Source organism: Octodon degus, unplaced genomic scaffold, assembly GCF_000260255.1.
Source record: "Octodon degus isolate 3935 unplaced genomic scaffold, OctDeg1.0 scaffold00144, whole genome shotgun sequence".
In the NCBI taxonomy this organism is placed as follows: Eukaryota; Metazoa; Chordata; class Mammalia; order Rodentia; family Octodontidae; genus Octodon; species Octodon degus.
The window spans coordinates 2332444-2346004 of NW_004524720.1; the positions used below are offsets into that span (position 1 = coordinate 2332444).

The 13561-nt window shown below is 40.3% G+C and overlaps 1 protein-coding gene across 15 annotated transcripts in view; it reads left to right on the top strand.

Moving 5' to 3' along the window:
* Positions 1-13561, top strand: part of Pard3 (par-3 family cell polarity regulator) — a 543836-nt gene that overhangs the window by 258658 nt on the left and 271617 nt on the right. The window lies entirely within an intron of this gene.

Below are 13561 nucleotides of genomic sequence, written 5' to 3' on the forward strand. Positions count from 1 at the left end.
CTCTCTCCCCGCCATCCGTCTCCCTCCCTCTCCCTCTCCCTCTCCCTCTCCCTCTCCGTCTCCTCCCTCTCCCTCCCTCCCTGTCCCTCTCCCCCTCTCCAAATAGAATCAAGTAGCTTGAGTTGATTTTCCATTGCTGCGTGGGAGGCTGTGCTAGGGACAGGTGGAACTCATCCCATCCGCTCCCAGGGCCACACACCTAAGGCTTTTAGTTTGTCACGGAAGTTTTATTGCGTCCTCTCTTACCTACCCATTCAGTGATAACCTTGTAAGACATATTTATGAACTCTTTGCCATCTTAATTTTGAACTTGTTTCATTCTTACCACATTTGTTTTCATTATATATTTAAGTTTCTGTTTTCATAGGAAGAGAGTGAAGGAATTTGGAAAACAGCCAACAACCTAGAGTGGCCATGAGGCTCTTAGACGGGTGAATGAAAACATAGTCTTGGCCATAGAACGGTGACCAAAACTTAAACCAGTGACTGAGAACCAAGAGTAGTGGCTAAAAACTTAGAACGTAGTTAGAACTGCTGGCAGGGAGTTATACATACCTAGTATGGCATAAAGTGAAGACGGGGTATAAAATGCAGATATAGGGTGAAAATATATATTTTATTTACTTTACTATAAGTATTTGGGCAGTGTATTTTACTATGAATACTGCTATGTGTCAGTAACTGTGGCTATCCAGGTCTCACCCTTTTGGTAAAGTGAAGAGCATATGGCATGTCCCCAACTTGTGCTTTTGATGTACTCAGAATTCTGTTGCAGTGTGATGAATTTTGAATGTTAGCACTTTATTGCAAAACATGAAATTGCCATGAAGTTTTTCCTACTCTGGTACTGAGGATTAAACCCGGGGCCTTGTCCAAGCTAAGAACTGCTCTGCCACTGAGCTCTATCCCCAGGCCCACACCTTGAACTTGTACATGGCGACATATTCACGAGGATGTGCTACTCTAATATTTTTCTTCTCCCTTTACATTTATTTATTTAATGTATTTGGTACAGGGTCTCACTACACACCTCAGACTCATAGTGATCCTCCTGTTCTCAGCCTCCGCATTGTTGGGGAGGCGTGCACCACCATGTCCAGTCTTGGAGGTCAGTTCAGCGTCCCTGAGGGGAGAGCCGGCGCTGCACGTGGTTCTAGGGATCAAACCCCAGTCCAGTGCTTGTCAGGCGGGGACTTAGTCTGCTGAACTGTCTCACGGGCCCTTCCCTTTACTTTTAAATTCTGGAGAAGCTTTAAAAATTTTGAAACAACTTTCAGTTAAATAGCATTATTTTCAAAGTGATTCTTGCCATTTCCTTTAAAAAGTAGTTATTTAAAAAGTTAAACTTTTCTTCAGTTCATTCCTAAATTGGGGGAGAAAAAGATAAGGAGATAAAATGCCTGGTTTTTACCATCCCAGTATTAATGTGATTTAAATCGCCTGTAAAACATAACTCATCACAAAATAGACTTAATTGTGCATGTACTATCTTTGAAACTGTATTTCAGTTAAAAACATGCTATTTACTATTATTATTATACATTTCCTACCTCCATGTAAAAGTATATTAGGATAAAGTAAACAGATGAAAAGCCTAAGCACAAGGAGATTGAGGAAGAGAAGTAAACCTGCTAGTAAGATTAATTCAAAGGAACACTTTTCGTAAAACCCTCGGCACTTGCTGGTTACCATGGCACTGAATTTTGACATACTGAGCACATCCAGGTAGACAGATATTCTTTTGTGGAACTACAAGTTGTTCTGTAGTTGAGTCCTTCTAAATTCCTTTTACTGGGCACTCGATGAAGAAACTCCTATGCAGCTTTCCTGCATAGAGGGCAAAGGCATTGACTTAAGAAAAACAGATTCCTTGTAAGCCCTCATTAGGCATCACCAGCTTTTCAAGTGGAATCCACAGAAATATTTTATTTTGATTAACTCCCACAATGCATTGCTAAGCTTCCCCTGGGCTTGATCCTTGGAGTCCTGTTCACCCTGGGAGAGAAAAGCAGGTGGAGGTTCAGGTTCATCGATACTGACCTCCAGTAGCCTCAGTACCCAAAAATGCTTCCAAATGGCCGGTTGGTTCTCTCTGAGGCATCACAGGCATTCCCTGTGTGATAATTCCTGGGTTAGGTGCTGGGAAAAGAAGAACAGGATGCAGTCTTCCATCAGGTGTCTGCAGTGCAGATCTGCAGGTAAAAACCATACGGTCAAGACTGTGTGGTCAGTGCATGAGTGGCTCTGTAACAGGCCGCATGTGAGCCAGTGGAGGAAGAACTGTCTGTAGCTGGTCGCCAAAGCTGGTCTGCTGAGGAGATGTGTGCTGGCGGCTGTGGACGGGCAGCAGCAGCAGCTCCACAGTGGCTACACAGGCAAATCGAACAATGCAGCACAGCAGAAGGAAGAAATTAGTAGAATGTGTGAAGAAATTATACATAAATCTAGCGGGAATAAGAGGATACATATTCATGGTGTGTAAGTTGAAATTTCCAAGAATAGCTTCTGTGGTGCGGCATTTCAGTCATTCTTGGGCCTTCTCAGTTTTAAGACACAGCTAATTAAATAACCCTCCCTGAATACTAATCTTTATAAAAGTGACCAAAACACTGTTTGAATTGCTTTCTCATTTTGAGTCGCAAAGTCAGGGCCTAAGGTATAATTTTGACTGAAACTTATAGATGGTAGACAGAAGGAACACCCTCCAGACCACCTGCAATGTCACATGTAATTAAAGAAAATAGTAATTTACTTTGTGAAGTCAATGTTAAGAGAAAATCTTAAAGTCGTTTTGCTGTTATTAAGGTTTGATATATAATTGAATTTTTAAAAATAAGGATCTCGGGGGCTGATGAGATGGCTCAGTGGTCCAAAGCACCTACTTAGAACATGCTTAGCAGAGCACAGGGACCGCGGTTCAATCCCCCAGCACCACATGCCAGCCAGCGCCGCCCCCTGGTGGACTGAGCTGCCCCCCCCCCAAATAATCAAGAAAACCTGCATTATAAAAAAAAAAAAAGATAAAAAAAAAATAAAAATAAGGATCTCACCAGGCCTGCTTTGGAAAGGCTCTTTGCTGGAGTGTGTTGAGTATTGTTCTTTAGTTGAAACATTAAAGGTAATTAGTTCATCTCTCAGTGTTTCCATGGCTAACCAGCCCTGATTCCTAGACATGGAGACAAAGAGCCAGAGAGAGAGTTTGTCTGTTCACGGATGCTCTTTTTCTTTAGTGGTCATTTTGTGTGGTATTCGGAAATAATTAACTAAGGCCCATCCTGAGTCGCTATTCAGTGTCATTACTTGAAATCTTTCTCTTCTCGTGTACCCTATCATTTTACTCTGATTTAAATGGCAAACTAACCTCCTCGTCTAAGTCATCAATGTTACTATCTTCAGAAAGTTATTAACAAATAATTGTGACTTCTTTTAGCAAAAGGACTATTTTTTTGCTTTTATATTTCTAGAACCAAGCCATAAATGGTAGACCATGGGATAATAGGTGTTGCTTACTGAAGCTTACTCAGCAAAGAAACACATGAACTCATGTTTAGTCTTAACAGCTGTGGCTTTGCTAGATTAATGTTATGGTTTTTGTTTGGGCCCTCTTCACCCAAAAAGCCTTATGCAGCTATGGGGCAGGCTTTTCAGAGGTGGCTGAATCTAGAGTGTGTGATGCTGGGATTAAGGGTTTGGGGGCTACAACTGCCCGAGGGCAGGTAGCCTGCGTGTACTGTAAGAGACACTAAGAGTCTTATCTTTCTCCTCTTGTTACTTTTGCTCTCTTCCACTACTATTTTATTTTCATTTTTATGTATTTGGTATGGGGTCTTATTATGCAGGTTGGACTTGTAGTGATCCTCCTGTTTCAGCCTCCCCAGTGGTGGGATTACAGGCATGTGCCACCACGGCTGGTCTTGGTGGCTGGCTTGGTGCACCCAGGGTGGGGCAGGCATCACGTACAGTATCAGAGATCAAACTTGCATCCTTGCACTTGTCTAGGCAGGTGCTTAGACCGTTGAGCTATCTCTGTGGCCTTTAAAAAAATTTAAGTTTTTATTTATTTTCTTTCCTTTTTTTTAAAAAAAATGTATTTGGTATAGGATCTCACTGTGCCGCTCAGATTCATAGTGAGCCTCCTGTTTTTCTCTTCTCGTACTATAACTGCCACGTGCCACCTTGCCTTGCAGCCAGCAGCCAGCTGATGATAGACTGAAACCTTTACAAACTGTGAGCTACATAAATCTTTCCTCCCTTTAACTTTGGGTGTTAGGTATTTTGTCTCAGCACTGAGAAAATTAACTAAGATAATTAAAATTAAAGCAGCAACGACGTACTATGGCCTCTATGTTTTGTGAATGTCCCTGAAACTTCTAATTATATAGAACTATGTATGATTATGATATAATGTTAATGTGAAAGTCAAGATGCAAAGTTGCTCACTGAAATAGGGGTTGGACCTGCGAGATACTGTTTCTGGTTTTGTGAGATTTAATAGATAAATATATCTAAAGGTACGTGCCACCTGCTACAGGGAGTTAGAGGAAGCAGGAGTGTTGAATGTTGGCTGCTTTGTAGCCCTCAGGGAAGCAGTCGAACTTGACTCGTGCTGTGGAGGAAGTGCAGGACCTACCTGATGTTGTTGCTCTGGAAACAGAATTATTCCACGAAGAGGATGTGCAGAGTGAGGATGCTGCTTGCAAGGGCGCATGACATGGTGGGAAAGACAGCTGAGTTGTTTGAGCAGATTCTATCAGGAGATAGCACCGGCGAGATTTTCTGGTTCTTACTTGGACTCCGCAGGCTAACTCCTCTTTGGAACCAAGTCTGACTGAAATGCATTCTTAATGAATCCCATTTCTTTGGATCTTTTCTGTGAGGCACGTGTCCCATTTCGACACGCGTATCCTAAGCCATGGCAGTTTAGAAGTTTTCACGTTTTTGTGACATAAATAGTACTTAGATATTTGTTAATGTTACTTGAGCCCTTTAAAACCAAGACTGAGCATTGGCCGGGTTCTGTTCCCGGTGCTGGGGTATTCCCCTGCTTATGCTAGTCTCACTGGGGAACAAGAGCAAGCTCTGTACCAATCCAGCTTCTGATCACAGTTCAGCCTAGTGCACTTCATTTCCAGAGCTGCTGGCCAGCCGGATCCTACCCACAGGCACTCATGCTACCTGTTGCCCAGGAGAGATGTAAGAACAAAAACGCCTGCCAGCACAGGGTCTCCAGTCCCTATTTCTCACACCTAAATCTCCTTTGCCTCCATTTCCTGTTTATGTTTTGATACAGATGTCCGCATGTTCCACCTTCACTTACTGGTTACTAAGGATGCCCCGCTGTAATTCAGTACTTTCACCACGAATGCACTCAGGAATACCTAGGGCAAGGGAAAATGGGAGGCAGGAGCGAGGAAGAAAAAGGAAAAGAACACAAGCCCATTTGCCATGTTCCAATTAATTAAATGGAGTTAGGTAACTCAGCTTCTTAATATCTGATTGCCAGTCATAACGAGACTTAAGGGAGAGTCTACCGCATGCGTGGAAGCTGGGAGAGCTGGTCCCGCTAAGAGCAAGCGTTTGCTTGAGTGCATTTGAGTATGCCGAGGTGGGGCTGAGTGTTTCTGGCTTCCTCTGCTGAACACCTTGCTTATCAGCCAACTATTTATCTTACTGTCTTTACATTCTACCATCCCTTGATTGACTGCATTTTCATGTTGGTCTTGAATGATCTTTTAAATGTTGGTCTTCAGCTTAATTTCCCAGTATCAGGTGAAGTGTTACATTTTTAGGAAAAGTGTTACCATTTTAATGACTTTTCCTTTTGAGACATATACACAAATGCGTATTATTGTCCATCAACTTTACAAATGCTTAAAAAAAACACAACTAAGGAAACACTTTATGTTTAGCATTTTTGTATTGAAATAAGATGACTTTAGAAGTATGTATCTCATCTATATTAAAATTTGTATTCTAGAAGTATATATTCTATATTGATCAGTAGTGAGAGTATAGATTAATTAGAATGATTAATATAGAATGTTGCTGACAGATAAATGTTTCCTGCATATATTGAATACTTTATCTCTTAGATTTAAGGTAATGTTCTCTTTCTAGACGAATAGAAGGAAAGCAGGGTGTAGTGGTGCACCGTGTCATTTTAGCACTATGTGAGACCAGGGCAGGAGGATCTCCATTTTGTGCCCAGCCTGGGCAACTAGCTACTGAGGAAGAAGCTGTGCAAAAGTTTTTAAACGGGCTAGAGGTGTAGCTCTTTGAGGGCCCTGGGGTCAGTTTCCAGTGCCTCAAGAAGAAAACAGGAGCAGTTAGAGAAACATCTTTGGAAAGTCTTAAGATGTAGCGAGCTCATTCATTTAGGAAACAAGCTTGTGTTTTCTAGTAAGACATGGTTCTAATTATTGTTAGTTATAACCCTTAGTTCATCTAATACGTGCTTTATAATCTTTTGCTCTATAAAACATCCCAAACAAATAAAAAATTCATTATCTTTCCAAAATTCCTAGTTAGAAAGAAGTTCTGTACTACCGTGTGTCAGTGAATGACTGGCTTGGCTGCGGGAAGTGAACTTACATTTGGCAGTGGGGTTGTTAGGAGGGGATCATGATGCCTGGGAGGACCTTTTTCCGTCTCTTACTACCTGTGAGCTTCCTTTTGCCCCAGTCTCTCCATCTGTGGGGAGTCAGTACATCTGTATGTTTTCATAAGAAAATACACATGAAGCATGTGGCAAAGGACTTGGCTATACCAGTGGATAAGCATCACTGTATCATGAGAATAAACCTGTATCTTCAGTTTATATTCTATTATGTGCCTTTAAATTCTCTTCCTGCTTGCTTGGTATTCTGACTGTCTTTTCTACATAATAGGGAGAAGTGATCCTTTTTATTTTGTTAGATCATGAATCAAAGAAAATTTATTATTACATCATAAAATTTAGAATCTCAAACACAGTCAAGTACACATACGAATGGAAAATTATGCTCAAGTTTTGGTTTGTTTTTGGTTTTTGAAACTGGATCTCACTCCATAGCTGCCTGGGTAGCTTGTGTAACCCAGGCTGGCCTCTTAACTTTCTTTTTTCTTTGTGGAACCAGGGATTGAATTCAGACCCTTGTGCTTGCCAGGGAAGCGCTTATTCTACTGAGCCATCTCCCTGGCCCCTGGCCTCTTAACTTTCAATCCTCCTGCTTCAGCTTCTTACGTGCAGATATTACAGACCTGCACAGCTCTTCTTGCTATTTCAATTGCTTCTGAAAAAAAAAAATCACAATTTGACTTTATTTACTAGATTAGTAGACTTTTGTGAGAAAGGTTTCAATTGTACATACTCGGCTGAAGAATCATTTGTTAAAAGAAAGGGCTGGTATGTGTATTTTTTTTTAAAAAGATGTTATATTTTTCATGCAGTTAAATCATGTGTCTTTAAATGGGATGACGCCTGCTATTTCTGTCTTTATGTAATGGAATTTTCTGTTTTTATTTACCTTTTTTTGACCTCCTTCATTTCATCCATTAACTTTTTAAAATTTCTATTTGTTTCTTTTTTGTAATTTTAGGGATCCAAGCAAGGGTTTCTCACAGGCTAGCAGGGTCTCTACCAGTGAACTACATCCTCGACCCAAGTATTCTTTTTAAATCAAGCCTTTTATTTGAACAGTCTCCTTCAAGTTAAAGCAGAAGTCTGAGGCTGTCTGCTGAGGTGTACCTGGGCTTTCCGGGCTCCTGGGGCTGATTTCTGAGTCCAGTGTTGTGCTAGGGAGGTAACAGGTGCCTCTTGGTGCGGTCCCATTCCACCCACTCACACCCGGCCTGCGCTCTGGCTGTGGTGTTTGTACCCTGTCAGCTTTTATTAAGATGAATTGTGATCATTTCCGTACAGCTGGGTGGCAGTCATGGGAGTTTACATTATCCAGGCAAAACTCAGACTAACTCAGCCAATTTAGATGTCAATAAAACATTTGTTACTTATTTTCAGTTTTATCATTGGTTGTAATTTATACTCAGAATTGAAAATGTTAACATGTGTGACTGAGTTTGTTTTAATTAAGTGTATAATTAGGCTAATGAACCTTGTAAAATGTAGTGGTGCAATCCGTAATATAATGTAAGCAGTTAAATTTCTAATTATGCATCCAAAATCATGTACATAGAGGCAGCATTTCAATGACTTGTCTTGTTGGGGGTGGGGAACCCCCACTCTTTATAAAGTGCAAAGGAAGGGATTGCAAGAAATGTGTGGTTGCATCTTTTTTTGTTTTATTTCAGGAAAATTGTTTGAAAGTGAGGTGGGCCTAATGTTCTTTTTGACCCCTTCCTCTAAAATGTGTAAAGGCTGTAGGAAACAGTGGGAGAGTGAGTGTGAGAGTTGTCTTGGTCCAGCGAGGAGAAACTGTGTGCGTGAAAGCAGGGCTGGCCCTGGGTTCGTAAGGACGGTGGAAGAGGCACTGTTCCGGGCACGCCCCGACCTTGGAGCCATTTATTTCTTCACGGGTCTCCCAGCCCCATGGCACAGTATCTGCAGTATACACTGGGTGGTTCTGATTCTGGACTAATCTCCCCTCCCCCAGTGCCCCTGCCTCCCTTTCTGCTTTGTGAACAGGGATTTCTTCTGAGAGAACGCAGTTGCCCCCGAAAGAAATTCTAGAGTAGCCTCTCTGTGCCAGCACGTTGCCATCCAGAGTTGCCCCAGCATGCGAGCTCTGGTGACGACTGACTGGTGGCATGGTTCTGGGGCCACCACACTGTAGCCCGTTAGAACAAACTCTCGTTGCTGCATTAGGTTGCCAAATGAACATTTGCGTTTGCTTTGAGAAAGCTTTGCATCGCAAGTGGCAAATTTGGAGATGCATCTGCTTATACCTCAGGAAAGGGACAGCGTCGGCCGTCACGGCTTCCTGTCCATTTTCCTGGAGAGGTTCCTCTCAATCCCTCGCCAACTGGTGCAGCTCAATTTTCTTGTGAAAAAGCTTATTTTTTTTTTTTTTTAAATCATTCAGTCTTATTCCTTTTGTAATCATTTTTACCTAGTGGAGCAAAGGAGATAATTTTTGCAGATTATACCACTTTACTCTTAAATTAATTCATTCTTCTTGAGGGAATGATTCTCATAGTGTGGCCAAGTGCTTAGAAATCAGCAGGCTACTCACTTCACGCTTGCCTAGCCTGGTCCTTGATTCTGACCGCTGGCTGGAGTGCCTTCCCCTCTGGACTGCAGGGGAGAAGTGTAGCACATGAAAGTCTCACTGAATGCCTTTCCCTGGTATATCCTGTAAATGTGATGGTGCACTTATGATTTGTAACATTTTTATCTTATGTTAGGATTACTGGTGCATTCAGCAAGATAATTTTTACTTGGATTATTGTTCTAGAATTATTATAGCATAAATACCTATTACCTACATGAATGTAAATCTTTTGACCTTATTTATCTAAAAACATGATGCAACTTGTTGAATAAGAGTAGATGTCTAAATCATACTAATTTCATTCATTCATTCATTCACTCATTCATTCGAGATGAGGTGTGGACTCAGACTTCTGAGCTGAGATTCCTTTCTCAGCCTGTCAAGTAGCCAGGACTGCAAGTGTGTTCTATCACACCTAGCGGGTAGACAGTACTATTTTAAACTGTTAAGTACTTTAAAAAAATCTGATGGAAATAAATTCACAAACTTATGCAGATTATTAGTAAAAGTGCTAAATAATTTTCTTTCTTTCTTTCTTTCTTTCTTTCTTTCTTTCTTTCTTTCTTTCTTTCTGTTTGTTTTTGACGGAACTCAGGCCCTTGCGCTTGCCAGGGAAGCGCTTATTCCACTGAGCCATCCCCGTCCTATTTTCATTAAATAGTTATACATATTTCTCTTTTCTAGAAATTTTCTGAGAACTGTTATAAATTACACAAAATATTTAAATATACATACAAACATACAAATCACTGGTATTTCAATTTTCTTTAGTTTTTAAAGAAAATAAAAAATAGTAAAAATAATTAGGAATGATACAGAATTTCACTAAACAAGATAATAGGAATTCAACAATGGCTGTTATTTGCTTATTGTTGTCTTCAAATTAATTGTTTAGATTGCCAGATATAAGCATGCACAATTGGTAAAAAATAAATGTTAGGAAAACTTAAAAAGGAAAGAGAAAAAATTAGCATTAACTGCTCCTTTCAATAGACCAGCAGAAATCAGCAGGGCAGTTATCCAGGTATCCTGTATATATACATAAATAGTTTTCTCTCCTCTTTCTTTCCTTTGTCCTTTTCTCATCCTATTTGTTCCTTCTCTTTGAACAGATTCTTTCCCTTTCACAGTATCTGTTGTACCTTTCAGATTTTATTTATTCTTTTAGGCTCTTACACTGGGAGACAATATGATGTTTACACATGTAGTCTAATTTAGTTCACTTATGAGTATGATCTCTAGTTGCATCCATTTATCTATAAAAGCCTTGAGTTTATCTTTTTGTGTAAAAAATACCACAGCTTTTTTTATCCATTCCTCACTTGATGGGCATTTGAGTTGTTTTCAAAATTTAGCTATGAGAAATTGTGCTACAGTAATCATGGGTGCACATATATCTCTTTGGTATGTATTCAGTTCTTCTGGAAAAGAACAGCATATGCCCAGGAGGGGAACAGCTGGGTTGAGTGGGAACTCAGATCCTACTTTTTAGAGAGATCTCGACACTGATTTCCACAGTGTTTTTACCAGTCCATGCTCCCACCAACAGTGGAGAAGTTTTCCTCTATCCCCATAGCCTCGCCAGAATTTGTTATTGGTTGACTTCTTGGTGACAGTCATTGTTTCTGGGGTGAGATAGAATCTTGGTCTTGTTTTAATTTGTGTTTCTCAAATGGCTAGTGATGTTGAACATTTTTTTCATACGTTTGTCATTTGTATTTCTTCATCTAGGAAGTGTATATCTCTCTCAGATGCCCATCTTTTGATTGGGTCATTTTCACAATGTTGGTTTTTTTTTATCCAGGAGAAAGGAATATCTTTCAATTGTCTGAAATCTTTGATCTTGTTTTTCAGAGTACTATAATTTACTTCCTTCATTAGATTGATTCCTAAGTATTTCATTTTTTTGGAAGTTATTTTGCAAGGCATGGTTTCCTTTATTTCTGTCTCAGTGTTTTTTGTTGTTTGTGTATAGAAAGCCCATTGATTTTTCAGCATTAACTTTGTATGCTGTTACACTACTGAATTTGGTTATTAAATCTACAAGACTCTTTGTCGAGTTTTTGGGGTCTTTTATGTAGAGTATCATATCATCTGTGAATGTACTCATCATTTTAGATTGGCAAAATGTTGTAACCATGTTGAAAAATCACTTATGCTTTGGCTAATCAAAAACTTAACTAAAATCTGTGTTGGTAGAGTTCTCTTGCTTTTGCTTTTGCTTTTCCTTCTTTTACATGTTCCCCTAGTACATAGAATTAAATCCAGGGCCTTGACACTGAACCATGTTTTTATTTGAGGCAGGACCTCACTGATTGCTGTGTTGGGCAGGCTGGGCTCAAACTTGTGTCCCTCCTGACTCAGCCTCCCAGAGTGCTGGATTATTGGCATCCCCTGCCCCCAGTAGAGCATGCTTTTATTGCAGAGGCTGGAACTGCACGGTATCCATGGTGCACAGCGATAGTGTTAGGCAGCAGCACTCCCTTTCATATGTGCTCCGGTTCTGATCTCCACAGTAATGGAGACATCCTTGTTCTTAAGCTGTTCTTTTCCTGGCTGCTTTGAAGATCAAGTAGTCCAGTGACACCTTGGCATTCTAGTGGTATCAGTGACCATGACTTGTTTTGATTTCCTTTGTAAACCTTTCCCATTTGCCAGCATCATAGATATATATTTAATAATTTGATTCCTCTGACAAAACACTGTTCAGCTGCAGATAGAAACAAACAATAGTGAATCTTAGAGAGATAGATTGTAAGAGGATGACATTTTGGCCTAATTAATCTCTTCTTTCCGAATATGGACTTAGGCAGTCAAGTTTATCATGCAGCTAAGTCAGTGTACTTTGTTCTTTTGAGTTCAGCTAAGTTTTGCATTTATAATTGGAGTAGATGCCAATTTCTTTTTTTTATCAATCACTAATATTTTTAGGAGCCAGCACTGCTAGGTGTAATACTCAACTGGCAGAATGAGAGAAGACAATTTAAGTTTCATCTCTACTTGCTTTTCTTACAAGTTGGTGGTTTTGACCTTAGGCTAATGCCTCTTTGTTATATTTAATCACAGATTTTAAGATGTACTTAATAGTTCTGAAACATATTTACAAAGGAAACAAGTGCAAACTGCAGAGGAACAACAATGGGAAAAACTGAATCTAAGTTCTGCTCACTTGTATTCTGTATTGTGCAGAACATTTTAGAAATATGCGCCTTTTTTGACCTCTGAAACTTGCTCATTCGTCCATTGAGCCGTTGCCATTAGACCTCTCCAGTCGCTCAGTGCTTTGGTGTGCACCACAGAAACTCATCTTCAGCTCCTGGAGCTGGCTGTGCAGCCTTCAAGGCGCAGCCTGTACTAACAGGAGAGTAAGATAAACGGTTGTAGGGCGAAGCAACAACTACTGCCAAAATTTAAAGTAAGGAACTATCTACTTGGTATATTTTGACTGGAAAGCATACACATTATCCTACAAGTTGGAATTCTGTTGGAAGATAGATAGGGTTCTTAAATTCTAGTAACTAGGTAATTGTTTTGGCCTCTGAAGTAAGATTGTGAAAAAACTCCTCAAACTTTGGGTGTGTCAAAAATAATTTCCCTTAAAAAGAGATTCCCTTAAAATTTTGTGCGTAATCATGCTACAACATTTAGGCCAACCACCCAGCAAGTAGTAGCAGTTTTACTGAAGATGTCTGGTCCGCCTTGCTTCTGCTTCTCAAGAGCTTCTACTGTTTGCCCCCAGGATTTATAGAGCTCCCTGCGAATTAAGAAGTTAGTGTTCTTGAGCAAGTACAGTAGCAAGTCTTACTGTTTTCCTCTGAATGTCTAAGAAGTTCCTTGAAACCTTTTACCTAAAGTTTGAGCTCACATAGGAGGAGTTGGATGGTTACTGGCATTTTCTGAGCTCTTCCCTGACTTTATCTTATTTTCTTCAAACGAATTATTTACCTTACTTGGCAGAACTGGTGATTTTTGAAATTCAGAATGTTGGGTCCTATTAAATTCTCATGCCAAGCTTTGAGCTGCTTGAAATCTTCTTATTATCCTTCTGTGTCCTATGAGGCACCGAGGTTGGTTCTTGCTTGAGCAGAGAGGCAGGGATTGCTATCAGTGTCTTGGCACAGCAGAGGCCCAAAACTTTGCACAAGTGTGAGCTCCTCTGGGCCCAGCTAGCCCTTTGCAGCCTTGTCATCGCAGAGAGCAGTATGCACTGTTTCCAAAGCGTGGCATCAGTGAGGAAGAAAATGATGCCTTAGATTTATTGAAAGCGCCCATTTGTACACATCAGTTAGGTTCTTGTGATACTGGTGTTAATTTTAAATTATATTAGTAGTGATTTAATTCCCCCCCCCCCCCAT